The 27,606-nt window shown below is 40.6% G+C and overlaps 1 long non-coding RNA gene across 1 annotated transcript; it reads right to left on the reverse strand.

The window, feature by feature from the left end:
* Positions 1-18,527: 18,527 nt before the first annotated feature.
* On the reverse strand, positions 18,528-27,305 carry LOC120519315. The gene is made up of 3 exons (XR_005631441.1): positions 27,084-27,305; positions 19,608-19,610; positions 18,528-18,537 (listed from the first exon to the last, which is right to left on the reverse strand). It is a non-coding gene; the product is annotated as an uncharacterized LOC120519315 (long non-coding RNA).
* Positions 27,306-27,606: the final 301 nt, after the last annotated feature.

The following is a 27,606-nucleotide window of genomic DNA, read 5'->3' on the forward strand; positions in this document are numbered from 1 at the left end:
GATAGATAGATACTTTATTGAAAGGCTGCCACTCAGATGCGGAGCCGGAAATATATCTGCTCATAAACCGTTTAACGGCGTCTGTGCCGTGAAGCATGTTGGTGGCAGCGTCATGCTAGGGTGGTGCTTCTCAGCATCAGGAACAGGGAGGCTGCTCAGAATTGAGGGAAGGATGAAGGCAGACAAATACAGAAAGCCCCTTGAAGAAAACCTACTGCAGAGCGCACACGACCTTGGACTGAGGCGATGATCCAGCTTTCAACTTGACAACGACCTGAACAATACAACTAAGACAACACTGGAGTCGCAAGTCTCTGTTTGTCCAGCCAAAGCCCCGACTTAAACCTCATAGCACATCTGTGGAGAGACCTGAAGATGGCGGTTTGCAGACACATCCAATGCAGTCTAAGAGAGGATCTTCTAGCAAGAATGGGGCAAAGTTTGCAGAAACTCAAAGCTGTAATGGCTACCAAAGGGGCTTCTAGAAAGTACTCAATGAAGGGTCTGAATACTTTTATAAATGAAAAATTTCAGTTTCTGATTCTCAATATATTTGCACACCTTTCTGAAAACGTTCCCACTTGTCATTATGGACTTTTAAGTGCTAGTTGATAGGGAAAAAAGGAAAATGTATCGATTTCAAATTAAATCTACAACACAATGAAGTTATATGATATGCTATTGTGGCTCTCTGTTTGTCTGTCCAGGATTTTAAATCACCTGTAGCTCACAAACCGTTTGACCTGTTCACCTGAAATTTGGTACACATATACTACGTGACGTCTACTATCCGCTTTCGGCGCTTTGATTGACCTCCAAGGTTATTCCTGTTTGTATTTTTATTTTATTTTATTGTACAATCAACTCTCGTCAGCGGCCAGCAGGGCGGCTGTGCGGCGCATGTGTATGGGCACCGTTCTCATCCCTACCACCTTCGCCATCACTTTCCATACTTCTTCATATCTTTAATGGTTCTTGTGGCAGATTGAAGACTTAAGTGCCAGCTTAAGTAAAAAATTAAAGAAAAACGTACTGAGTAATTGCAACACAAACACTGACAATCGGTTTTAACGTGAAAAGATGCCGACGAAAGAAGAGAAGAAGCGGGCTGCTAGGGTGGAGAAAAGAAGAGCTGCTCAGAAAGCAGCAAGCGCATCAACCTCTGAGCAAACGAATGCTAAACTTACAGAGAAAGAGGGTAAAAACTATTAATGCACAAGTCAAGTGGACTCACCGCATGTTACCATGCAGTGCGCCCTTACTGGTACTTTATATATACTGTATAATGTCACACATTTACATCAGAGGGTCTCTCTTTTCAGGTATGTAATACCGCTGCAAGCCAGGAGGGGCGCAGCTGCTCACAGTCTTGTCTTCTCTTTCTCCCGCACAGCCAAGAAGCCGCTGAGGAGGGCAATTGAACCCCCAGTCCACAGAGAATCAACCTGCGTCTGCGTGGATGGAGGCGTTGAAGATCAAGCAGAGGAGTTGAGAGACTCAGCAACCCCAATACAGGGATTAGCCCGTTGATAGCCAGTGCGAATTACGACTGCCTCTTTGGTTGTCTACTTTGACGCCATCTTGCAGTATTTGTATTCTGCTTTAAGAAGTATGCGGGTTCGACCAGCCTGGTGTCCCAAAATTCCTTCACATCTACAGAGCCTTACTATATAGATAGATAGATAGATAGATAGATAGATAGATAGATAGATAGAAAGACTCTATAATAGATAGATAGATAGATAGATAGATAGAAAGACTATAATAGATAGATAGATAGATAGATAGATAGATAGATAGATAGATAGATGGTATTATTTGCCAATAAATAGATTTTTTTTTTATTTTTAAAGAAACTGTTATTTACAGTTATATAAGAAGATAAGCTCTCCTTACATGGACTCAATTACACGTTTTTCCACAAAGGTTTCACCATTGGAAATGTAAATGTTCATCTTCAACAGAACATACAGCATTATTAATTCCCCATTTCTTGACATTCTTCAAGTTGATTTGACATTTTATAACAAGTAAATTCCACTTTCAGTCTTCTGTGAATAAGCAGCATTAACAAAGTGTCAGCCATTAATGTCTTCCTCATCTCATTGCACAGAGTTTTCAAAATCACCAGATTAGCTTGCTGGCCAAGCACAATGATATCAGGTAAACATCACTTTTTGTTCTTCATAGAGATGTTTCCAAAACAACCTACAAAGAAAACTGAATAAATATATTAGTCTGTAGAACAAAATGAGAAATTGTTTCTTAAAGATTACAACAAGGAGAGAACCAGAAAGTGTCAGTGCGACATGTAGACCCCTCCATTGGAAGCCCCCAATTCTTTATAAAATGTTCTCCATTCAGGAGCAGTCGTGTCAGTTACCTTCAAAAGACTTCTGCAGTGTGCATCAGGCACAAGTGGATGAAACAAGACACTTTTAAAAATAAGCCATACAAATCTTTCTTTTTAATAAACAAAGAAAACAACATCCATGTGATTCACTTTTAAAATGCCACTATTAGATTTCACATCATCCTTAACATCAGTTTCCCAAAAACTGGAAGTTCTTTCTCTTTTATTTTTTCTCCCCATCACAAAGTGGTCCTCCACCCTGGTTTGTTAAAACTGCTGTGATTTGTTCAATTAAACTAAACTAAATTTTAAACTGAGTGGCATGGTGGTGCAGTGGGTAGCGCTGCTGCCTTGCAGTTAGGAGTCCTGGTTCACTTCCTGGGTCCTCCCTGCGTGGAGTTTGCATGTTCTCCCCGTGTCTGCGTGGGTTTCCTCCCACAGTCCAAAGACATGCAGGTCAGGTGCATTGGCGATTCTAACATTGACCTTGGTGTTTGTATGTGCGTACCCTGTGGTGGGCTGGCACCCTGCCCGGAGGCTTGTTTCCTACCTTGTGCCCTGGGATTGGCTCTAGCAGACCCCCCTGACCCTGTAGTTAGGATATAGCGGGTTGGATATCTACTGACTGTATTTATGTATCAAGATTGCAAATACCATACATTGCATCAATGTTCATATTGCTTACTACACGTCAGGATTGCTGCTACTTCTTTGTCTTGTCTTGTTTGTGTGTTAATTTTAAATTTTAATTTTAATTCTATTATTAATTTATTATTTGCACTTCATGTTGTTACTCTGTGGACCCTGAGCTTCGCAATTTTGTCTGTCTGTATACTTGTATATGGTTGAGATGACAATAAAGTTCACTTTGACTTTGACTTTGAAATGATTTTAGATATTTCTGTAAAGACAAGTAGATCAGAATAGAAACACAAAGCTGGCTTTTCAAATACATTGTGCTAACCGTAAGAGCCATTTGTTAGTTAGTCAGGTTACGTTAAGTTGATAAAAGTATTTTCTTAGTTATGCCCTAAATGTTTGCTTATGTTATTGTGCAAAGTCAATTGGAGGTTCTATTATAACCCACACAAGCTGAATTAAATGATGTAGTATTCTAATTATTTCTTGTCCCCTTCACTACACACTAGTTCAGTTTATGATCTGCCTTGCAGTTGGTGAGGCAAACCCTTTCAAAGTGTATTGAACGTATTGCACATACTGAGCATACTAATGTACTAAAGTGAAGCCTGGGGAAGTCTGCCATAGAAAAGTAACAACTTTTAAATATAGAAAATAACTAAAGATTAACAGAAGAAAGATAAGGTTGTGGGCAGCACGGTGGCGCAGTGGTAGCGCTGCTGCCTCACAGTTAGGGGACCCGGGTTCCCTTCCCGGGTGCTCCCTGCGTGGAGTTTGCATGTTCTCCCCGTGTCTGCGTGGGTTTCCTCCCACAGTCCAAAGACATGCAGGTTAGGTGGATTGGCGATTCTAAATTGGTGTTTGTGTGGGTTGGCACCCTGCCCAGGACTGGTTCCTGCCTTGTGCCCTGTGTTGGCTGGGATTGGCTCAAGCAGACCCCTGTGTTCAGATTCAGTGGGTTGGAAAATGGATGGATGGATAAATTTTAAACTAAATAAACAGATCTGACGTCCAACTCTTAAGCTATAGTGGCGGATGATTCCCATTTTTTGCACTTTTCATCAATAAAATCCGCAACCTTAGCAAATCATTTATAGATCAATTAGGTATTTAAACTAGATAGATAGATAGATAGATAGATAGATAGATAGATAGATAGATAGATAGATAGATAGATAGATAGATAGATAGATAGATAGATAGATAGATAGATAGTCTTATTTCCAAAACTTTAAAGTTATCAAATCCATATTACTTAATTCTTCTGCTTTTTAAAGTGTTCATGTTAACATGAATTCCTCAAACACTTAATTACTCCATAGAGGAGAATGGTCCATGTGGAGTGAAGTCAACTGTCAAGTCCCTCAGAGGTCTGTCCTCAGTCCGTTACTTTTTTTCTGATTTATATTAATGACATGTATATTTATCAAACATGTGAAATCTGTAAATGATGCTAAAATAGGAGAACAGCAGGCACTGAATAGGCAACAAAAAAACAACTCAAAAAGACCCGGACAAGCTTCAGAACTGGGCAAAAATTTGGAAAATGGAGTTTAATGTGGAAAGGTACAAACTGCATAAATACAAGATGGAAGACACTGTCCTAGAGGAAGTAATGTCTGAGTAGGATTTAGGGGTTTATATTGACACGACCTTTTCATCATCCAAGAAACATGCAGAAGCGATTAAAAAAGTTCAATAAAGTGTTAGGTTATATCATAAAAACTGCTGAATATAAACGGAGACGCGTTTTCTTAGACTATATAATGCAGTAGCGAGACCACATCTGGAGTATTGTGTGCATCCCTGGACTTAATGACACGTCGTACTCTGACAGACTCAGAATTAAACCCGTTTAGTCTCAAACAGAGGAGACTGCATGGGGATCCAAAATCCTCAGAGGCATCGACAAAGCTGATCCATCCAAATTCTTCCAAGTTAAAGGTGAATCACAAAATCGAGGACATCATTGGAAATTAAGGGGAATTGTGTTTAGGCCTGAAGCCAGGAAACACTTCTTAACACAGAGAGTTGTGGGACTCTGAAACGAAGTAACGAGACACGTAGTTGAAGCAGAAATCTTAATGACATTTGGGGACAGCTTGGCCCTTAGCTAAACTATCGAGCCTGATGGACCGAATGGTCTCCTGTTATAAGCCAACGTTGCTATGTTCCATCTAGTGGATAGACCATTTTCTACCACCTCCCCATATTTCCTTTGGCTTTCCTGAAGTTCTTGTTGCCTCCAGAGAGATTATTCATCCAATTCCAGGCAGCAGGGATTGAGGGTGCACGTTGAAGGATCAGACTTTTGGAGCTGTAAGGCAGCAGTGCTACTACACACTGAAAGCTAATGGCTCTAAAATGGCTCCTCAACTGGGTTGTTGCATTGCGCATAGCACCGGTGCCTGATAAAGCACCATTTCTTTCTGGGAAGGGTTCCTTACTTATGAATGTGGTTCTATGGGCTTTAAAATATGTTTATAAAACAGAAATCTGTAATGTGTAGTAGATGACCTGGTAGGACACTAATTGATGAACTTCTCCAGAGTGATTGTATACAGCAAGGGTCCTATTAAGGTCAGCAGCCCACTGCTGTTTCACTAGCCTGTTTTCATCTATGCATGGCTAATTGTGGGACCTGTGACAGATTTAAATAAGAGGTTCTTTTTGGATTCTCCATGTGGATGGTTCTTTTGGGAGCCATCGTTTCCCAGTGGAATTGCTCAGAAGACCCACTTTGGTCCCTTGATTTTTGAGAGTGTACTGTACCATTGTGCTGCCCCAAATGCTAAACAAGAACTTAAAAGATATGAAACAAAGAAAAGGATGTTTATTAACAACGTTGTTACTCACAATTTGACAGCAGGTCGCTAAGTGGTGTACCTCCTGTCCCTTAAAGTGAGACAGGCGGACTAAGTGGCAAACAGCAAGTGAAAGGAGGGTCCCGGGTGGGGCATTGGTCCATGTCTGACAACTACAAGTGGAAAAACTCCAAATGAACAATGAGAAGTGACAGGCTGCTCCCTAACCCTTCCAGCAGGTTCAGGAGGTCCCACCAGCCCATCCCTAGGCGACTGAAGAGCACTGATAAGCTCCATTGTATGGAATGAAAACAAACTGATAAAGGAACGTTCAACAATTCCTTTTGAAAGCAATGTTTGCTGATCTCTGTATTTGGGAGCTGAATGGAAATCTACAGCAGGATCAGCAGTCTAGCTACCTTTTCTTAATCCATGGCATCCCAAAAATATGGAGGAGACATCAGATAATTAGCAACTGCAACAGGATTTGCATAAATCCCAAGTTCTGGAAACAGAGGTGGACTTGTACTGACTTCTGTCATTTTCTCATTCATTAAATATGATTAAGTCCTCATAATCAGAAAACCTTTGTCATAAAGTCTGTTTTCTAACTGTGTATCATTTGCATATTTGAATAATACATGCTGCTCATAAGCATATTAAATGGTCTTCATCTACCAGTTATTTGAAGCCAAGATTATGACTTCCAAGTTAATTATAAAAATGTCAGCTGCTATTCGCTGAACTCTAGCCTTAAGGTGAGCCCCTGGAAGTTAATTTATTACAGACACGCAGTGCGGGCTCAACTAGTGGAATTCCACTCGTTTGCTGCAAAAAAGAAGATGATTTTTCCTATTGTTGAAGAAAAATTTTGTAATAATCCCAAAGCAATAAGGTCTCTATTAAAGAGTGCAAATTTGTTAAATGTGGAGCCACAAACTCAGCTAGCAGAGCAATACGAAGACACTACATGGATTTTGTTTTCAGCGACAAAAACACACGTCTTTCAAGAGAAGTGGGATAAATTTTGAAATAAAACAAAAAGTAATATTGTTAAATATGAAAGTAAAAATTAGGCTCATCCGCCTCAAAATTCTAAATGCATACTGGTCTTCAATCACATGATTTAGTCAGGATGGCTGTAATGCAATACATCAAAATCTGACTGCTAAAGCACAGCGAGGTGGTGCTGGTGTTATGCCTGACACGAAAAACAGCACACCGAATGGCCCTTCTGAAGGAAGAACCTGCGAATCAAAAGAAAAAACACAATCGTCAAAACCTAAAATGAACTCCAAAACTTAATGTCCAGAAAATAAGGAAAGTTCCTCATGATAATCCAAAGCCACATCTGTACTAAACACTTCAAGAAATGGTTCAGTTTGAATCCAGGAACATGATGTCTGCACACCACCATCTTAAATAGTGGTAACATGATGTCGTGATGAGACACATCGCCACCATTCAGGTGGTCACAACAGTGCAGAGTTACCAGAATCGCAAAAGAACTGTTTGAGGAAATCCAAAACAAAATGGCAGCACAGCAAAGTCACTGGAATATGAATAACAAGATCAAAACTTGTATAAAACAGGCAAAACTCCAACAGAATGCAATTCTGCACAAAACCGAGACAGGTGGTCTCTGAATTGTTTTTCATGGCATCCTTCTAGCCAAACTTGAAAATAGCTCTGGTGAATGTGTGTCTGTTCATCCTTCCATTTTCTAACCTGCTCACTCCTGCCTCTGGGACATAGAGGAGCCTCCTCTTAGCAGCACTGAATGCTGGGAATGGCTGCTGTCATCATTGGAGTTTGATTTTTAATTTTTCTAAACTTATGGCATTAGACAAGTGAGAGGAGACCATTCAGGCCATCAGGATCATTGCTGTCCCCAGTAACACATGCAGATTCTTCTTAAAGGTTGTCAAGATTTCTGCTTCAACTCCATGTCATGGTAGTTTGTTCCAGAGCCCCACAATTCTTTGTATAAAGACGTGCTTCCCGGCTTCAGTCTTAAATGCACATCCTCTTAATTTCCACTGCTGTCCTGCACTGTTACATTGAAAGAATTCTGCTGGATCTACATTATCAACGGTTTCTGAGGCTCAAAAATCATTTATATTTACTTATATTGTTTTTAGGGTTTCAGAGACCCTGGAATCCAATGGTCCCACTTATATTTTGGCTTCACCCATCTTTACTTGTATTAGTTATTTATTGCTTTGTCCTGCACCACCATTTTGGGACTTTAGTATTGATGGCTACTATTTGGTTGGTAGTGGTGACATCACGGGTCACAAGTGGCACGACATCACAGTCCAAGATGTATAAAGATCAACGTCTTGGACTTCCTGGTTGTTCAAGTGAAGTTATTGTTTATTAAAGGCTTTCTGCTAACCAAATTCTTCTTTTGGTTTTAGGTTTGATTTTTTCGTTCTGGTTACATGAACATTTGGTTCCCAAAGTTCCCTGACCACATGGATTATTTCATGTCCCAGACTTCTTCATTAGTTCCTTTGACTCCTGGTTATGACCTTGATGTGTTTATTCTGACCTCATTCTATCTCCACATTCAAGTTTTTTAAATAAGTTGCCATTCTACGAGTTCCCGTACAGGTGCAAGTTCCTCCAAGGCCTTACTGACTGTCACAGATGTATTTTATTCATTTATTTTGGTTACATTTTTGCTGTTTAAACATCTTGAGATAAAGGTGTTATTGTTCCACTATTTTGGATTTTGGTTTCTAATTGTAAAGATTTCCTCCTGAGTTATGCACAAATATTAACTTTGAGATCATTTTCATACATTACCCACTGTACTAAAAGGATACGTGTCTATGTGTCTGTCTGCGTATCTGTCCAGTTATGTCTCTGTCATTCCAGAAGATGGTACATCACAAACATTTTTAGTAATACAATGCATTGCATTTGTCAGTCCAACAGATGGTGCATCACAAACATTATCACTGCTTTCCCAAATCCCATACCAAATGGCACGCAACCGAGACATGAATAACATGGTGCACTGCAATCATAAGGTCCACGTTGATTAGTTACAGTTCAACCGACGCTAGTCAATAAATCAACACCTGCAGTCAGGACAGTTTTAGGCCTCGGACAGATTAGGCGACCTGAGACATTCTGAGGCCCGTAAGATGACGCCCCTGTTTAGCTGCATCTCTTTTGACTCCACCCACTTTTCACGCCCCCGTTTAGCTGCATCTCGTTTGACTCCACCCACTTTCCACGCCCCCATTTAGCTGCACCTCGTTTGACTCCACCCACTTTTCATGCCCCCAACCCCGTGTTAGTGGTACACTTTTATGCTAAATGTACTGTTATAGTAATAGTGGCAAACTGAACGTGTGTACAGAAAATATTTATTATAAATAAAAAAGCTTCACCAGGATAAACTGTTGGGCTACTGTAATAAATGGCTCTTCGTATTCACGGCGAGGTCACGAGCCATCAACCCCAAAGGTACGCAAAGCCGCTCAGCTAACAGAGAAGGTCTGAGCTGGGCGACTCAAACAAGTACTTTATACCTCTTCGTGCTACTGAGGACAAGTCAGTCATTCTTCTGGAGCATAAACTCTGCCACAATTAATGCATCATTAATATAAAAATTAAAATGTTGTACACCAGGAATAATACAGTACTAATGATATAACACAGAGAGGACCACTAAGACAGTACTCTAAAAAGCTCCTAAACATTCGGCATGTAGTAGATAGATAGATAGATAGATAGATAGATAGATAGATAGATAGATAGATAGATACGTTATTAGTATTACATATTTTGACTGTTTACACAAATTATACGATTTATTTGGTTTGAATCCCGTAAATGCCAATAGGGACTCTGCTCTGTTGGGCCCTTGAGCAAGCGCTTTGAGTAGTGAGAAAAGCGTTATATGAATGTAAAGCGTTATATAAATGTAAAGAATTATCCATCCATCCATTCCGCTATATCCTAACTACAGGGTCATGGAGGTCTGCTGGAGCCAATCCCAGCCAACACAGGGCGCAAGGCAGGAAACAAACCCCAGGCAGGGCGCCAGCCCACCTCAGGTAAAGGATTATTATTATTATTATTACCATATATCTTCTAGTAGTGGCCGGCTTCTTATTGACGCCCGTTTCCAATAAACGGCGGGTTTGAAGAGATGTCACGACAAATAGACGCCGGTCTCTAATAGTAGCCGGTCTCCTTTAAGCGCCGGTCTGTAGTAAACGCCGATCTCCAATGACCCACCGCCTTTTTCGTACGCTAATCCTCTTTTCGTACCACCTGGGCTACCGCCCTCCTGCAGTGAATCATACGGTAAGTACCTTTTCGTGTCAAAAATGTTTTGTCGTTGAATGCTATCGAGGAAGCGAGAAAGTCAAAAAGAAATTTCTTTGTGTATATTTTGCCCTTTCGTCTCCACGTCAATCATAACCCCACAGAGAGGGCAGAGGTGGCGGGAAGAACATGAAAATGCCATCTTCGACACGTTAATCCTGATAAAACTGATTACTGCGCGACAACAAGCAATGGGAGTACCTGTATGGCCATCACAAGAAGAGAAAGATGAAGAAGAACTCCCAAATAACGAAGCAATCATTACCTATTCAGACGACGAGTAGATGGTAAGTACTGTACTTTATTGTATCTTATCCAGTCTCATGTCGTAATGTATATGTATATGCGTGAGTTTGGAGCTCATTGCATTTCCTTATGTTCCGCAGGGGACTTGTCGGGTTGATGAATGCTTTCGTGCGAAATTCGGACTGGTGCAGGCTAGTGCTGGTGGCATCATTGGCAAGAAAGTTGACGTCTACTGTACCTGTGTTTCATGCTTATGGTAGTACCGTACTGTATACTGCTTTAGTAAGACTGTACTGCTGTACTGATAATTTCATTAAATCCTGAAATGTTCATCCAGTGTTGTTGCCTACATTTTGTGATCATAAATATGGTACCATACCGTATTTTACTGCCAAATGAACCCCGTTTACCCATCACCATTCCGTCTGCGAGGCGAACAATAGCCGGTCTCCAACAACCGCCGGGCCATCCAAATAATTTTTTTAATAAACGTCGGGGCTACTATTGGAAGATATACGTTATCAAGTTTCTGGATATTCTTAAAGATAATTTGTCAGTGTCTAGGGATTGTTTTCTTAATGATTTTTGTGCTTCAAAGGCTTTCTGCACATTCACTTGATACTTGTGGCATTTCTTATCCTCGCTTAGTCTTCTGATCACATTATTTGCTTTCCTCGTCTCCTGGTTTACTGCACACTGTTTCTCTCTGCCATCTTCCTGCCTGTGGACTTGGACATGAGTCGCATCAGATTGTTCACCTTATTGAAGACTGAGCTATGAGCTCCACAAATTGTCTTAAGTTTGCTTCAAAAGTGAGATCATTTTCATTAGATTGTGAAAGCTCACTTCTCCAGAACGTTTTGTTTTCAAGGGGCTCTCGTGATTTTGGTTTTGTTTGTTTTGTTTACTACTTTGGACTTGTCAATACCATTTATATTGATTACCATGTTCTTTTTTGTGAATCGACCCCTGCTCTGTCCATACCACTCTATTCAATTTTCTGTTAGAAGTCTTCTCCTGCACTCTAGTGACTATACTGAACTTTTCGGTTCAATTAAACAGACACATTAAACTGGTGTACAGCACTCACCCTTAACAGGCCAGTTTAGGGTCTTTAGTCAAGGTAACCCACACAGTTTTGTTATGTGAGAGGAACACTGTTGTAGATGTAAGCATACATGAAAGATCCACCAATAATTGCAATTTATGATGTGAATTGTGGTGGACAGCTGGGACGCCCCAGTGATGGAAGGACCAGGGGAGAGGACAGGTACACGGCAATACCTCCCCCGGAACACGAGAGGGCAAACCCCCCTGGACTGCATCGTGGCCACAGGCTTGGAGCTTGGAGAGAGAAAAAAGAAAGAAAGAAAGAAAGAAAGAAGAGAAGGGACTGAGCAGTATTCTGTGCTGTTTTCTTGTGTACTTTGCCCTGATGTGGTGATCTGGGGAGTAGAGCTGCCCACAAGAAAATTAAAGTGTGTGCTTGGACTTGTGTCTCTGTCCGAGTTCGGGTTCGGGAAGCGGTACGGCCCCATTATTTCCACAGACTTTTTTATAGAAATTTAAACTGTGTGATATATTAGCATTTGTTAATGGCAAACTGTTATGCTGTTGGGCTCACAAAACTCAGAGCCAGGCTTCAAAGTAAAAGTTGAGTCTCAGTAATGGAGCACAACGTAAGTCTGCCTTTCAAACTTGAGAAAGAGGCTTCGTCACCTGCACACCCAAAAAAAGAAAATGGCAATTAAGTCTTAAGATGGGAGAGAGAAACCATTAAAAACCCCTGGCCTAAATGAGAAACACTCAAGGCACTTGAATACGAAAGTAGCTTACTCAAAATAAAAAGCAATAACAAGAGTGAACTGATAAGATTTTACTTCATTGGTAATGCTTACAGCAAGCAAAATCAAGACTGTTAATCCAAAACTCATAATAAAATGTAAAAAAAAATTGCCGATAGAAAGAAACAAAGAGTTTATTTAACAAAAGTGCAGAGAGTGAATATCTCACCACTAGTAACAGTAGGAGGGGATGCTGGCGCACGCATGGTGTTGCTGCTCCTCCCTGTTGACAACACTTTTCAAAAAATTCGCCTCAATTCTACGCTTTCTTACGCTTGTTTTATTTCCTTTATTGTACGTATAGTTCATGGATGCAGCTGGCTCGAATTGTATGGATTTGGCTTAATTTTTACAGATTTTATAGACTCTACTTTGACTGGGAATAACTGAATCTGTGGATCACGTGACGAGACCTACGAACATTTCTTTGTACCTGGTGATCTAGGACCTTTTGGATGATCTGTCTCCTTGATTATATTTGCTATGCTGGTCTGCTCCCAACTCGTTTTACAGTACTCTACAACTAAGAACTGATCTGATGTTCTTACCCACCTGGCTTGTGGCTCCGGGGTGATCACGCCTGTAATACCCAGCATTACTGTTTATGGCTGTGTGTTGGAACCTCCAAATCCTGCTACCTCCTCCTGCTATGTTATCGCCGCTCGTCTACGCTACCACACCCGCCTGTCCTACCAGCTCCGCTGTGCTGTGCTGCTTCTCCACTGCTATCAGATAAGCATTGCCAAGTATCATGCTAAAATACTCTCGTGACAAACTCCTTCTTATTAAACAGTTTATCCAGAGCAAATGGTCTGACTGGAACATCCTAAAAGATGCCGGTATTTTGCGGCGCCCCAAATATGTACATCGCGGGTCAGGTCGTGCTACCGCCAGACTGTGAATGAAAAGACCACCAGCGGCAGCATTTGCTCAGGAATACACCATCCTTCTCAAGGCCTTGGAAATAGAAGTGTCAGTGTGCCGAATTTACATTATGAGAAAATAAACTCTGATCACGGCTCTCTGCAAAAAGAAGCCTCATTAACTAATATTGCATTGTTTAACTCGAGATGTCTTAATGGCAAAGCACTGATGCTATCAGAATTCATCACTGACACCAAACTGATATGTTGTGTTTAACGGAGACAAATTTACGTCTCTCACGGAGGCGACACCACCTGGGTTCACTTTCCACACTGAGCCTCGCAGCTCAAGACAAGGCGGTAGACATGCAGTAATTGTCAGAGTAGATTTAAACATCAAAAGAATCCCAATTGATTGTCCACTGTCTTTTGAGTGCATAGCTCTTAAACTAATAACGGATTCAGGTCCGTCTCACTCATTGTTCTTTATCGTCCTCCAAAATACAACGCATCCTTCTGATCTGATCTGATTGAACTTTTAACCCACCTAAGCTCTCACTTTAAGAGAGCTATCCTTCTCGGTGATTTCAACATCCATATTGGCATTACTACATCTAAACTGAGAAATGAATTCCTACCCTTAATGGACTGTTTTGACCTGACACAACATGTTGATTTTCCCACCCACTCTGGTGGTCATATATTGGATCTGATCTGCACTTCTGGACTATCTGTTGCCAACATGTACAGCACTGATTTGGGACTGTCTATTGGTACAGCAATAATAAACTCATCCCTTGACACTGGCTCTGTGCCACTCACTTTTAAAATCGCTTCTGTAACCCCAATGTTAAAAAAGTCTGGTCTTGATGGTGACGATATTAACAACTTTCGGCCTATTTCCCACTTACCTTTTCTGTCAAAAGCTCTTGAACGCGTTGTAGCTTCCCAACTCACCAACTACTTAATTTCTAATAATTTGATGGAACCCTTTCAGTCTGGTTTCAGGGTACAGCACAGCTGTGAAACTGCTCTGCTACGGGTAACCAATGATTTGCTTATGACTGCAGACTCTGGACAAACCAGCATATTAATTCTGTAAGACCTCAGTGCAGCATTTGACACTCAGGTCAGACATGACATTCTACTGTCCAGAATGGAGTACATGCTGGGTATCTCTGGCACTGCCCTCCAGTGGTTCAAGTCCTATTTGACTGATAGGTAAAAGTTTCTTAGCCTTGGTAACAGCAGATCCAGCTCAGTGCTAGTCACACAAGGAGTTCCTCAGGGCTCTGTCCTCGGTCCCTCTTCTCTTCTGTATTTATATGCTTCCTTTTGGCCATATTATTCGTAGCTTTGGACTGGGTTATCATTTTTTGCAGACGATACTCAACTTTATTTCAATGTTAAAAGTAGAACTTCAGAAGTCTCTGCACTCACAACCTGCCTCAGTGAAATTAATACCTGGATGGAGCAGAACTCTTTAAAGTTAAATTGTAACAAAACTGACCTCTTGTAAATTGGGACTAAAGTGCAACTTAATAAAATGAGCTCCTTCCCAGTCCATCTTGGCGGTGATCTCATCAGACCTGCCTCTACTGCAAAGAATCTTATTCCACTCACATAAATCACATTAAGAAACTTTCTTACTTTCACCTCCGTAACATATCACGTGTTCGCTCCTTCACCTCCTTTTCTAACGCTGAGAAACTTATCTATGCTTTTATCACATCCCGCACCGATTATTGTAATTCCCTACTGGCAGGTGCCCCTTCTAATCTTATATCACAGCTCCAGCTTATTCAAAACTCGACTTACTCGGTCCTTACTCGAACCAACAGCAGCGAGCACATCACACCCATCCTGTTCCGTCTGTTTCCCTGCGTGTCAGTTGCTTAGAGTTGTATAGAGTGAGAAGTCAAGCAAAATGACACCTTTTATAAATACTATATTGTTATTTGGAACACTTGCATTTTATGTGTGTTCCGTGTCTACAGCAATCTATGTACAGTAAACACATCGTTAAAACAGAAACGTTTTTCATGTTTTAGTAATAATTGACAAAATGTAGACATGAAGTGTATAATGTGTGAAGCCTGAATTCCAAATATCAAAGAAATACTTTCACAAAAGGTACAAATATAACAGAACAAGTGCGCTTTTGTTCAAAAATATAACTGCAGAAAAAGCACCCGCGTTAGGGTGCGACATTGACACACAGTTGCTACGACAGCTTCAGTGGCACAACGGTATCAACTGTTGGCTGGTAATCAGAGTTTCACGGTTTCGATCCCAGATGAGTTTGTTTTGAGAAGTGAGCTGCTCGTATTCTTACTATTTTAGAATAAAAACATACATTTGATTCCTGTCTGTAACAACCGCTTTAAATGTATGATGCTTGTAAAGGTTAGCATCGTTTTCTTTTTTATTCAGTTTTACTCTCTTAGCTGCATTCACGTTCCCAACTCAAACCCGCATTTGACACTGCTGTTTTCACAAAGTTTTCACAAGATGTGCTATAACAGAGGTCAACTCAAATCATGACGACGGTTCTACATCGGACCAAAAATGCACTTTTGCCATCGCTGTACTTTGCAAATGTACATGGGAAGCTCTGCACTCTACTTGTGACTGTAAGAAGTAAGTAAATAAATAAAGGTAAATGGGTAAATAACATTCAATCTGGCTTTTATGTAAGTAACATATAAATGTTAATGTTTTCGGCACACGCACCGTCCTTTGTATGTAGGAGCCAGATCGAATGTTAACTCATGATTTGAATTCACTTCTGTTATAGCGCGTCTATGTGAATACAGCAGTGTCAAATGCGGGTCGGTTGGGTAAGGCGATGGAGTTGGGATCGTGAACGCGGCTGAGAGAATAAAACTGAATAAAAAAAACAAAGCTAACCTTTACAAGTATCATACATTTACACCGGCTGTTACAGACTGAAATCAAATGTATGTTTTTATTCTAAAATAGTAAGAATACGAGCAGCTCACTTCTCAAAACAAACTCGTCCGGGATCGAACCCGTGAAGCTTTGATTACCAGTCAACAGTTCATACCATTGTGCCACTGAAGCAGTTGTAGCAAATGCATGTTGATGTCGCACCCTAATGCGTGTTCTTTTTGTGCAGCTATATTTTTGAATAAAAGTGCTCTTGTTCTGTTATATTTGTATATTTTGTGAAAGTACTTCTTTGACATTTGGAATTCAGGCTTCACACATTATACACTTCATATCTACATTTTGTCAATTTTTACCAAAACATGAAAAACGTTTCTGTTTTAACGACGTGTTTACATAGATCATTGCTCGTAGACACGGAACACACATGAAATGCATGTGTTCCAAATAACAATATAGTATTTATAAAAGGTGTCATTTTGCTTGACTTCTCAACACTCTATACAACTCTAAGCAACTGACATGCAGGTAAACAGACTTGAGCTGAGAAAACTATACAGGGTGAGGGATGTGATAGCAGACTGCTTGCTGCTTATCAACACATTTAAAGGACAAAAGATGCTGATGAAGAGGTGAGAAGCGATTTAAGGTGGGACAGATCTACGAGTTTTTTCGTAGGCTCTGGTAATTCTAGTGTTAAACGACCTTGTGCCAAACTACATCAGTGACCTTCTCCATCACTATGTGCCTGTCCATCCACTAAGATCCTCTGATTCTGGCAATCTCGTTGTGCCCCACACTAATCTACACTCCATGGGTGACAGGGCCTTCAACTGTATAGCGCCCAGACTCTGGAATGACCTAGAGAAATTAATCAGGTCAGCTGACTCCATGAATTCTTTTAAAAAACAACTCAAAGCTCACCTGTTCAGGAAGGCTTTTAGCTCTACTTGATTTTATTACCCTTCTCTCACTTTACCTCTCTGTCAAGATGCTCAGGTAACCTGTATGTGTGTGGGCTATACCACCTATTATGCTGTCTGTTAGGCTTTCTCTGAATTTACTATCTTAATCTTCTTTATTTATTTATCTGGTTTGTACAATGCTATATACGAGAACTCCCAGACCTTATAGAGGCCGAGGTCAATCACACAGCTGCAGCCAAGACATGCAGGACAAAAACAAAGTAATTGAAAAAGAGAACAGTTACAAAAAGACACTAACAAACACTTAATTTAATTTAAGTGTCTCATACTTTTAGGGTACAGCCAGGGTTCTGCTTTTATCCATTTTCATTTTTTTCTCTTTACTGTCTCATTTAAATCAGTACAGACTGGAAGAAGGGGCTTCAAAAAAGATGTATGTGTTGTGGTTCCCTGTGCGGGTGCTATGATTGTGATTGTTCGATTGTTATTTTCATGGGAATTGTTGCATATGCATAATAGAACTAACTACTTTACATTATAGTAAGTAATGAACCATATTAAAAAACAGTAAAACGTAATAAATTGAAAGAAAATTATGTTTCATGTTGCGTTATACATTTTCATTCTCTTTGGCATTGAAATTAACACGCAAATACTTTTTAAACTTACACTTTTACTGTAAAACTTCAATAAAAACAATATTTGGAATGAACTTTTCATCAATATCGCTTTGAATTTTGATCCTGTGTTTGGACTTGCATCATGGCAATGCAACGTATAACTGCCCGTGAGTGAATATCGTTTCCTTCTCTCTAATGAATAAACCGACTTTTTCGAATGTTTGTCCCTGTGATTTGTTAATCGTCATAGCAAAAGCTCTTCTAACGGGAAACTGTAAATATTTTAATATGAATGGCATATAAAGATCTCCTTTGGTGTCTGTTATCCCCGGAAGATGTACTACATTACCTTTCTTGTCGCCTGTTAAAAGTTTACATGTCAGAATTGTTTGACCAATTTTGAAGACAACTAATCTTATCCAATTGCATAGCCCATTACTCCTACCTAAATTATGCAATAACATTACGATGCATCCTTCTTTCAACAGTAATTCGGCCGGTGGAAGACCAGATGGTGTTAATGGTTGTAAATATTCTACAGGATACTGTAAGCTGATGTTTTCATCTTCCACACCAACTGTTTAATCATAGTCTACAGATACGTGTTTAACCAATTTGCTGTGTGACCGATCAACAATTTTCTCGTTAATTCGTTTGACGTCATCATTTCTCGGTGCTAGGATTGCCCGTGTACTCAATTCTTCTGTTGATAACCCTTTGGGATGAAATTCTTCATTAAGATTTGGACATAATACGTCTTCTTTTATTGGAAACTTAAAGTGAGGAAAACGTAAAAATTTATAAGAGCTCAGAGTGCAGGAACTGTGTCTGACAAAAGCAATCACACCAATGAGAGGTGAGAGGACCGTGGGTGTGGTTGCAAATGATTGAGAGGAGCGCAGGACTTGAAAAAAAATCTCTTGTAAATAGTCTTATCTCGTCTCGTCTCAAGATTTTCTTTTATAATAGAGAGACTTACTTTAATCTGTTTCTTTGATTATCAATCATTGTTTTCTAGTGTTTCTGATATTCTCTTCTTTTATTATTTGTCTAATTATGTATTTTCTGTTAATTTTATTGTATTTATTTTATATTTTTGTTAACCAATTCTCTCATGTTTCTTGTATTTTGTTAGTGGACCACCCCAAGAGGTGGCTAGTTGAAGGACCACCCCCAGCTGGGAATTGAAGTCCAATGTGGATCATTCTGTTATGATTGCTCTGACAGCACAAAATAGCCCACAAAACAAATCACACATCAAGGTAAGCCTAACACCAAGAAAGCAGGAGGCTTAAGGGCCGACTAGGCCTCTGAAGGGGGATCAGGCTTTTAAATTCAAAAAGCATAATGAGTTCCATAGGGTTGAAATGAGTTTAACCTGTGGTAATCTTTATAAAACATGAAGAAAATTTAGCAAAAGGTTCAAAATAACAAAAAAGGAGTTACCAAAGGCAACCCTATCAAACAAAGTCAAAAACACAATCTGCAGGAATATCCGAGGTCGAGAGCAGACAAGGCTGAAAGCCGAAAAACATCCAAGAGAAGACTACTTACAAAACCACGATGGGAATGAGCCGTGCCACACTTCACTTCCCAGCCGGTCTTACTGGCTTGGGGGGCGGTCTCTTAATTGTGATAGACATGTGACCCCGCCTCTTGAGGATCCACCCATGAAATGCAATGAACATGAGAGAACTGCAAGACACACATAGAAACTAAACAGAATGACATGAACAGAAATACTTAGTTGGACAAATAAGATATAAACAGAACAACAAAAAACAATAAACAATAACAAAAAAAGCACTACAGACATGAGCCACGGGAGGAATGCTGGCTTGACCTTAGCAGATTGCTTGCACTTTTAAGCCCCTTCTTCTACTGGGTGATGAGTCAAATGATACAGTAAAGACAAAAACAAATGAAAATGACCAGTAAGTCAAATGGGCCACGGTCTAATACTGCGAGTCACAAAAACGTTCTTCAAATGTTCTTTAAATCTTTAAATGTTCATTAACCTGGAAATAAAAAAAAGTGCCTGGAACAGTTGGGGACAACCTTTAACCAATTTCCCTGATGGTGTCAGAAATAAGGTTGCCCCAGGGAATTCTGGGAGTGCTTCCTATAGCGGCAGCTAATACAATAGGCTAAAATTAAAACGGTCTTTTAAAACTACATAATCAAGTTAGTTTTTAGCCACGAGTGTAACCAGAAAATGTACAGTACATTAATAAAAGTCAGAGGTCCTAACTCCACAGCTCAGGGTCATGGTGGAGGGTTGGCTGCCAGTCTCCACCCGTTACCTCAACACCTCTTAAAGATGAGCCAACGAGTGTCCTTCCTCACAATGTTTCAGGGATGCCTGCATTTATACACATCTTTTTGCTGCTTTGGTCAATTCAGCTGCCCATTTTGTGCAGGAGGTAGTGGGTTGGCTGGAAAGACTCAACTACATGAGAGCCGAGCAACAAACGGTAACAGAGAGCGACATCGTTGAAAATTTACAGTATGGAGAAGGGGAATGATTGGGCTTAAACATCCTGCTACTTTAACTAGAGACGAGAATGGAAACGACCATCACTCTGATATTGTGGCGTCAGAGCACTACATTAATGGTAACAGAAGAGGGTGTGAAGTTATGGAAGGATGTTCTAATGAAAAGGTGCCAAACTATAAAGAAAGCCGACACACCATTCAGCTTTCCTGAGGGAGTTCCGCGTGTTGGGTGGGATATCATTTTCATCTCTTTTTTTTCCCCGCTTTGCTATGTATCTGTTGTGATACAAAGCAGGGCGTCAGTAAGCCCCAAACGCCAACACAAACACACTAAGAGTCCCGGGTTCAAATAAAGGTGTGTTTATTACACCAAGATACACAAAACCTCCATAAGTTAACAGAAGCACAGGTTTCTTTCGCCACAAACCAATTCCTCTCACCACCGCCCTGCCCTCCTCTTGTTGAGTGTTGCTCCACGTCCTCCCAACTCCGACTCACCTGGGTAGGGGAGTGCGGCCCCTTTTATTATGGACCTGGGAGTACTTCTGGAAGCACCATTAATCATAGTTCATCAACGACTAGAGTGTAAGATGTCTGCTTAAAGTGGCAGAAACCATATATCTGCAGGTTAGTGCATCAGAATGGCTTCTGTTCATTTCATTTTTAGTTTCTTTTGACTTCAGTGCTTTAGTAAAATAGCTCTCAGAGCCAAGACAGGGACTGGTTTGACTTTATAATGGAAATTCATATCAATAAGTGCCCACCCATGCAAACCCCAATGTATGGCTTAAAGGAATACCCCACCCAAAAATGTCATTTTTTAAACATTTTTACTTACCCCATGTAGTTCACAGTGAAGCTTTTGAAGACAGGATTCTTGACCAATGAACGAGATGGGTCTTCAGTTCAAAAGCACAGCTGGCTTCTTGCTGTGTAGACTACTTTCATATTGTAGAGTTACTTATTTAACAATATCTTAGCAAAAACTACATGTGTTCTGCACATATGACTGGAGGACCTGCCACTTGGATTATAGGACTCAGAAAACATTAGGTTTTTTTTGTGGATGTTTTAAAGTGTTTGCTGGTCACCATCATGTCCTGCTCTGCTGGAAACTTTATGTCCATTCTTCATGAAAACATGAGATTAGACATTTTTCTTAGCCATCACTACAAACAACATGGAGTAAGCAATAATATCATTCTTGGGTTTAGTATTCCTTTAAGATTTGGTTTTGTCCGTTCGACTCCCAACAACTGGGCAACTATCATATGTGGACCACTAAGCAGCCTGTCACAGGCTTGACTGGAAGACCCTTGTTTCTGGGAATGATGGTGAACACTCATTACAGACATTCCATCTTGGAGAGGAAGAGGGGTAGCTGCCTCCCGAATCCTTAAATTGAAGTGGCAATGCCCCTGATCATAGAGCAATGCTAGACAACAGTTGGGATGAGTTCAGAGGTCCATACTGGCCTCCATTATGCGCCAAGTTACTAAAGCAACATTCTGATTGTACTTAAAGGTGGCCGAATTCTGACCTTTGGCTCAGGTTGTTTTTTTTTTTGTTTGACTGTTCAAATGAATTTTGCATTATGATTGTGTACTGATGTTCATCCTGAATGAAAAAAACTAATAAAAATTAACTTGTTGGATTGATGCAACCTAATAGACCTCCAGGATTGCCAGCCACATGTTGACCTCAGATTGCTTATAGTGCAGCACATCTGTGAACGGGTCGGCTCACAATGGCAAGTTTTCAACTTTCAAAGATGCTTTGATTGATTTTGTCACAGTCAGATCTGCACGTTGACACCTGTGGACACCAGAGGGGAGCCGCTTGGTAAGGCTGTCTCATAAAAGGATATGCATTTCAAAAAAACAAGTAGCAGCTGTGCTGTTCTGGCGTTCTATCACTCATTTTTAAGTTTCATATTCCTCTAAAATGTTCAAATCTTTGTCACATGAGCAGTTTAAACACGTTTTTTAAAGTTTAGCCTAACAGGTAGCTTACAGTGATGGTGACAACATAATTCTAATCTTACCAGCACCCCCACCGCCCTGGGCCCCTGACAATTAGGGCTGAGCGCCTGAGCACACTGGCTGCCCCCAAGCTGATCGAGTGACCTGCCTATGCCACATTCCACCTTAACATCAATCACATTGAAATTTCACGCAATCGTAATTAAATTTATGTAATATTGTATCGCATGTCGTGTCTCATTATGAGTCGAGGGGCTGGTAGCTCTGAGCCATAGGACTTTTGATGTCAGATGTAGTTCTAAGAATTGTCTCGTTGGGGTCTCCAAAAAGTGTGGAAGACCATTTCTTGTTAAGAAAGCTTCTGAGCTTCCACTTAGGAGTTGAGATAAGCAGACCGTGCAGCCAGAGCAGGTTCAAAATGAGGGAGACTTGTTTTCCTGTGGATGCTCATGCCCTGTATTTTGGTTGGCACGTCTGTGAATCAGCCATCTAAGGGTAGTCAGCATCCCAAGTATTTTCATTAAATTTGCGATTGGGGCTTACTTTCTGTTAGTTTCTTTGAAATTTTGCGTTTTCCCATCATGTACACCTCCCTTGTGTTGATTTTGCCAAATAAAGCCTTATTTTTGTAAAGTTCTTCTTTTTGGTACTTTTATTTCAGATAAGGACCATACACATCACAGTTTCTATAAATATGAAGAACATACATGGGGAGGCTAGCAGCATTAGGAATGTGCATAAACAAGTCTAACAAACCTGAAATTCCTCGGAGTGCTCAATATTTCATGAAGTATGCTCAGAGTTGTCGAGACTCTTCAAGTAGGCCAGCATTTCACAGGATTCAGTTTTTGACAGTTTGTTTCACATGTTCCAAATGGCACTAACACAAAAAAAAATCTCTAATTAAGTCTGAATCCTGAAGGCCTCTAAGATTATTTCACGAGGTACATTGAAGAGAGACGAATTCTTATACAGGAACAAATAGAAAACGGCTTTCATGGTTAGTGTAGGTAAAGAAGCAGCTCTACCCATGCGGCTAATCAGTCCCAAAGGCTTGCAGTCTAATAATAAAGTGCTTACAGCACACAAGACAGGACGGTGCGTCAGGTTCAGAGCCCCACAACAGGACAAGCGGCCTGGGCCGAACTAGACAGGGTCTTTCACATTGTCGACTAGTTGAGAAGCTGGCCCACTTGACAAATTCAAAATGACTTCTTCACCTCTCATCGCTCTCATTCTCTTGAGTCTGGCCTCTTCGCTCAATCAGTTGGGCGTTTGCCCCAAATCTCCTGAAGATTGCAACGTGGGGCGGTTATAAACCTTCTACTGATATCACTTTTGGTTAAGCTCAGAATCACTTCCTGGAACCATTTTCTGTCTTAGACAACATTTATTTCTATGGCACATTTTCATACACAGGATGTCGCTCAAAGAGCTTTGCAAGATGTCAAAAAATAAAAAAGCTGCACGAAAGAAGAACAAACTAGAAATTGGTAATAATATGAATGAACGAACGTAATACCAAAAAGAATAAATCAACACGCTCTTACATAACATAAATAGTAATAGTGGTAGAAAAGGTGGAGTTCTTAAATGCACGAGGGACGTTCAAAAAGTTTACGCACTTTTATATTTTCGTTGGAAACGGTGAAGTCGGAATTTGTAATTGGTCGTGTCTGAGAGTGTCATGTGACTGGGAAAATTGCATTGCAAACAAGGGTGACATGTAAAAAAGTGAAATTCGTAATAAATAGAGTTAAAAAAAAGTGTGGAAACTTTTTGAATGTCCCTCGTAGATTCATTTTTGAGTGTCTAAAGATAATGTTGACGCTATGGTGAGATACCAGGGGAGGAACTACTGGGCATTCGATGTAACAGAAATGTTTGTAAGTCTTATTATTTATTTATTTTTTTTTAAAGACTTTGTGCCAGAGGATTCGACGCAGTGGGTCTTATGGAAGGCTGGGGTTTCTGCTTTTATTCCACAATCCCAGGCGTCTGCACAGTCCCTCAATCAGGTGGTGCTGGCGGAAAATACCACCACAGCAAAAATAGCAGAGAAAAATAGCAGTTAGGTTAGAAAAACCCAAAGTAAAAAGTGGGGTTTAGGAGTTTTTTAACATGGTGGTATCCTGGTGTATTTCTATTGGTGAAGTATTCCAGATATTTGGTGCATAACAGCAAAAAGCCACCACACAGCTTCTCTTGGAATAATACGAAGACCACCATTAGAAGATCTAAGGTTACGACTGAGAATGTAGGGGGACAGGCAAGGAGCAAAATTATTTAAGGCTTTATATGCCATTAGTAGTATTTTAGAGTCAGTTCTAAAGAACACCGGTAACGAGTGTAACAACGCTAAGACTGGTGGGACGTGCTCAGATTTTCTTTTTCTTTCTTCTGCATTCTGAATTAACTAAAACTGATTGAAGTCCATCTTAGGTAGACCAGTCAGAAGTGTATTGCAGTAATCTAGTGGACTAAAAACTAAAGTGTGAATTAATTTCTCAGCATTTTGTTGCAATGTTGCTTAAATGGAAAAATGCAGTCCTGGGAATCTGTTTAACGTGTGATTTGAAGTTCTGGTCAGGAGTCCATAATTACGCCCACCTTGACTTGTAATGCGAAGGGGTCGAGTCTATTTTTTAAGACTTTCACTATTTCATTTTCACCTTAGATGAGGAACTGGTAGAGAAATCAAATTAAATGGATGAGGAAAGGGAAATTAAAAAACATGTGGTTTGAAAGCTAGCAAAATCAAAAGAAACCTGAAGAAGTTTGAAGTAAGCCCAATACACAACATCAAAATGAAAGTCAAGGAAACAAAATCGAAGTCAATGCTCGACGCTAACTAAACACAGCAGAAGTTTGTGTTTCCTGTCTAAAACTTTGTAGGCGTAAATAGTACAAATAGTAGGCGTACAGTAAATACATGAACTCAAAATGAAAATAAAAAATGATAATAGGATGAAAGTTTCCATATGTCCAAACCCCATACAATAAATGGGGAAAGATGGAAACTTGATAAAACTAAACATAACGAAAAAAGAAAAATCGTGTGCTGATTAAGAATAATCAGGAGAGCCGAAAGAAGAAGAAGAAGAAGAATGAGCAGCTTTTCAATTCCAGCGACATTTCCACGCTAGGATACCCAGGATCGACCCCGGGGTGTTTCTGCACTTAATCCTTCTGTTGCCTTTAAAGAGATGGGAGTTCCAAACGGCTTCCATGATGGCTGCCTGCTTAAAGAGCCGTCGTGGTCCTGATGTCTCCACTGACATCACTGAAATCTAATTGGCAGTTTGTGCTGGGGATTGATTGTCAAGTTCAAAATGCAAAACAAAATCCTAAAGCAAAAAAGCAAATTGAAATAAGCTAGAAACAGATTCTCAAACCAACCCTGTTTTAATCCAAAATTCCAACACACACAGGGTGCACTGCATTGACCTTTATATGGTCGCTCCAGTGATGTCACGTCTGTGCCTTTGTGGAACAGCAGGTCAGTGGCCTGTTTTTAAATAAATAACCGAATGGCCAGCTCGATCTTCGGGGGCGTGTGTGCGCACAGCTGAGGGAGGTTGGTGAGACCCACCTGCATGTCTGTCTCAGTTGCTACATCAGCTTTCCGCGGTGCGTGACTGAGGCGTATAAGGGGGAGCTGGCACAAGAAAGAAGAGGATCACAAAGAAAAATGAAAGGAAGAAAGAACAGAGGATGAAGAGGGGAGGAAGAGAGGGAGAGTGAGGGAGGAAGCAGGCAGCCATGAGGAGAGCCCACAGGGGGGAGTGTGGCTGATGATGCTGGGGGTTTGTGGAACTGAATCACTCTGGCTGAGCTGATGGGAGCAGAACTGATGCGGTGCTGGATGGTGAGACTCGTCACATAAGACCTGGAAGGCAATGGGGAGCCCTACTGGAGCCATGGACAGTACGGACCTGAGCCTTGGTGCAGAACAACAGGTGCGTCTGGAACACCTGAACTCAGGAATCTGCAGAGGTGTCCACAGCTAGTGTGTGTGTGATAGTCACCTTGATTAATGGGTAATAAATAATGAGTCTGCATTTAATATAAGGAGTATCAAGGTGAATGTCATCTCCTAGTGCGGCCCCAAAATGTCTACTGGATTAACATAACTGGAGCACAGGCAAATGATACATTTGGTGAGCTCTAATTGTTTCAAACCTCAACCTTAGCAAAATTGACAGTAAAATCCAGACATGGATATACTCCGGAAAAATTAAAATACAGCTTTATTGTCATGAACAACAAAAAGATATGAAGCACGACTTCTGCCTTTCCCAGGACAGCACTGCCATTTCAGCACATCTTCTAGCACTCTGTGATGGCCGGTGTGATTGGGCTGGTAACGTCACTTCAATAGAGGCCCACCGAGTCAACAAGCTAATTAAAAGGGCAGGCACAGTTATGGATTGCACTGTGGACCCCCTGGAGGGCGTAGCAAAGGAAAGAAATAAAACAAAACTGAGTGCCATTATGAACAATGCTGCACATCCCAACACTGAGGACTTTCAGCCAATGAATTATTCAGTAAAAGTGTGTCAAGAAACGCTTTGGGGGGCTCCTTTATACCAACAGCAATACACTTGCATAACACCTCACTGGGACTGGGACAGCCAAGTCAGATGTTGTCTTGCTTTTGAATTTTCTTTTGTTATAATCATTCTGGTGTGTGTTCAGACCATTTTGTATATATATATGTAAAAATAAGTATACACAGAACACAGAAGATAAAGATTAGGAGTTACCACTGAGGTAACCCCATATACTTGAAAACAAGTAAGCAATTGGTGGTCTTTACAGACTGAGCTCAAAAAAAAAACTGATGGCAAAAGTACAAAATGGGGGTTAAATAGTTAAATGACAGAAAGGGGCGTGTCCAGACAAACCAAAGCCGGAAATGATGTCATCAGTGGGATGGTCATTCAGATGGTCTAAAGAGGAAGAAAGAGGTCAGCGCCAGCCCCTGGTTTGGCGGATAATTACACTTATTGAAGCCCTTACGCCAGGCATGCGCAACCTTTCCGCTATTGACGGCCGCACTACAGACTTTTTACTTTAATAACGGCCGCCAGTAAGTCCAAGTAAACTTAATAATGTTTTATGATTTATGTAAAAATTTACAGATTACACATTAAAACAGAGTATGATATATCTGACAATATTCAATTTACTGGTCTACATATGTAAAAAAATGTCTACGAAACGTCATATAGGACAAAAAACCGGTACCTGTTTTTCAGATATTTCATTCTGGAAAACGCTGCTTTGCACAAATAAGTGCTTCCGAAAAGAACGAGAATGTTCCTGGCCAGTTCTCGTAGTTGTGGGTATTCTACTGCTGATTTCCACGTATCCAGCAGGTCGCTTTCTTCCGTAAACTTTTTCACAAGCTGCTCATTGTTCTTCAACTCTACTAGCTCCATTTGTAGATGTAACGGTACACTCTCTGTCTCCACCAGATGAGGAGAAGCAACGAGTCTTATTGTTGCTGAAATCTTTTCGAAATCTTGAAAACGGTTAGCGAATTCCTGCAACAGCCCGTCTAAAGTGCCCAA

This window comes from Polypterus senegalus, chromosome 1 (genome assembly GCF_016835505.1).
Source record: "Polypterus senegalus isolate Bchr_013 chromosome 1, ASM1683550v1, whole genome shotgun sequence".
Lineage (NCBI taxonomy): Eukaryota > Metazoa > Chordata > Cladistia > Polypteriformes > Polypteridae > Polypterus > Polypterus senegalus.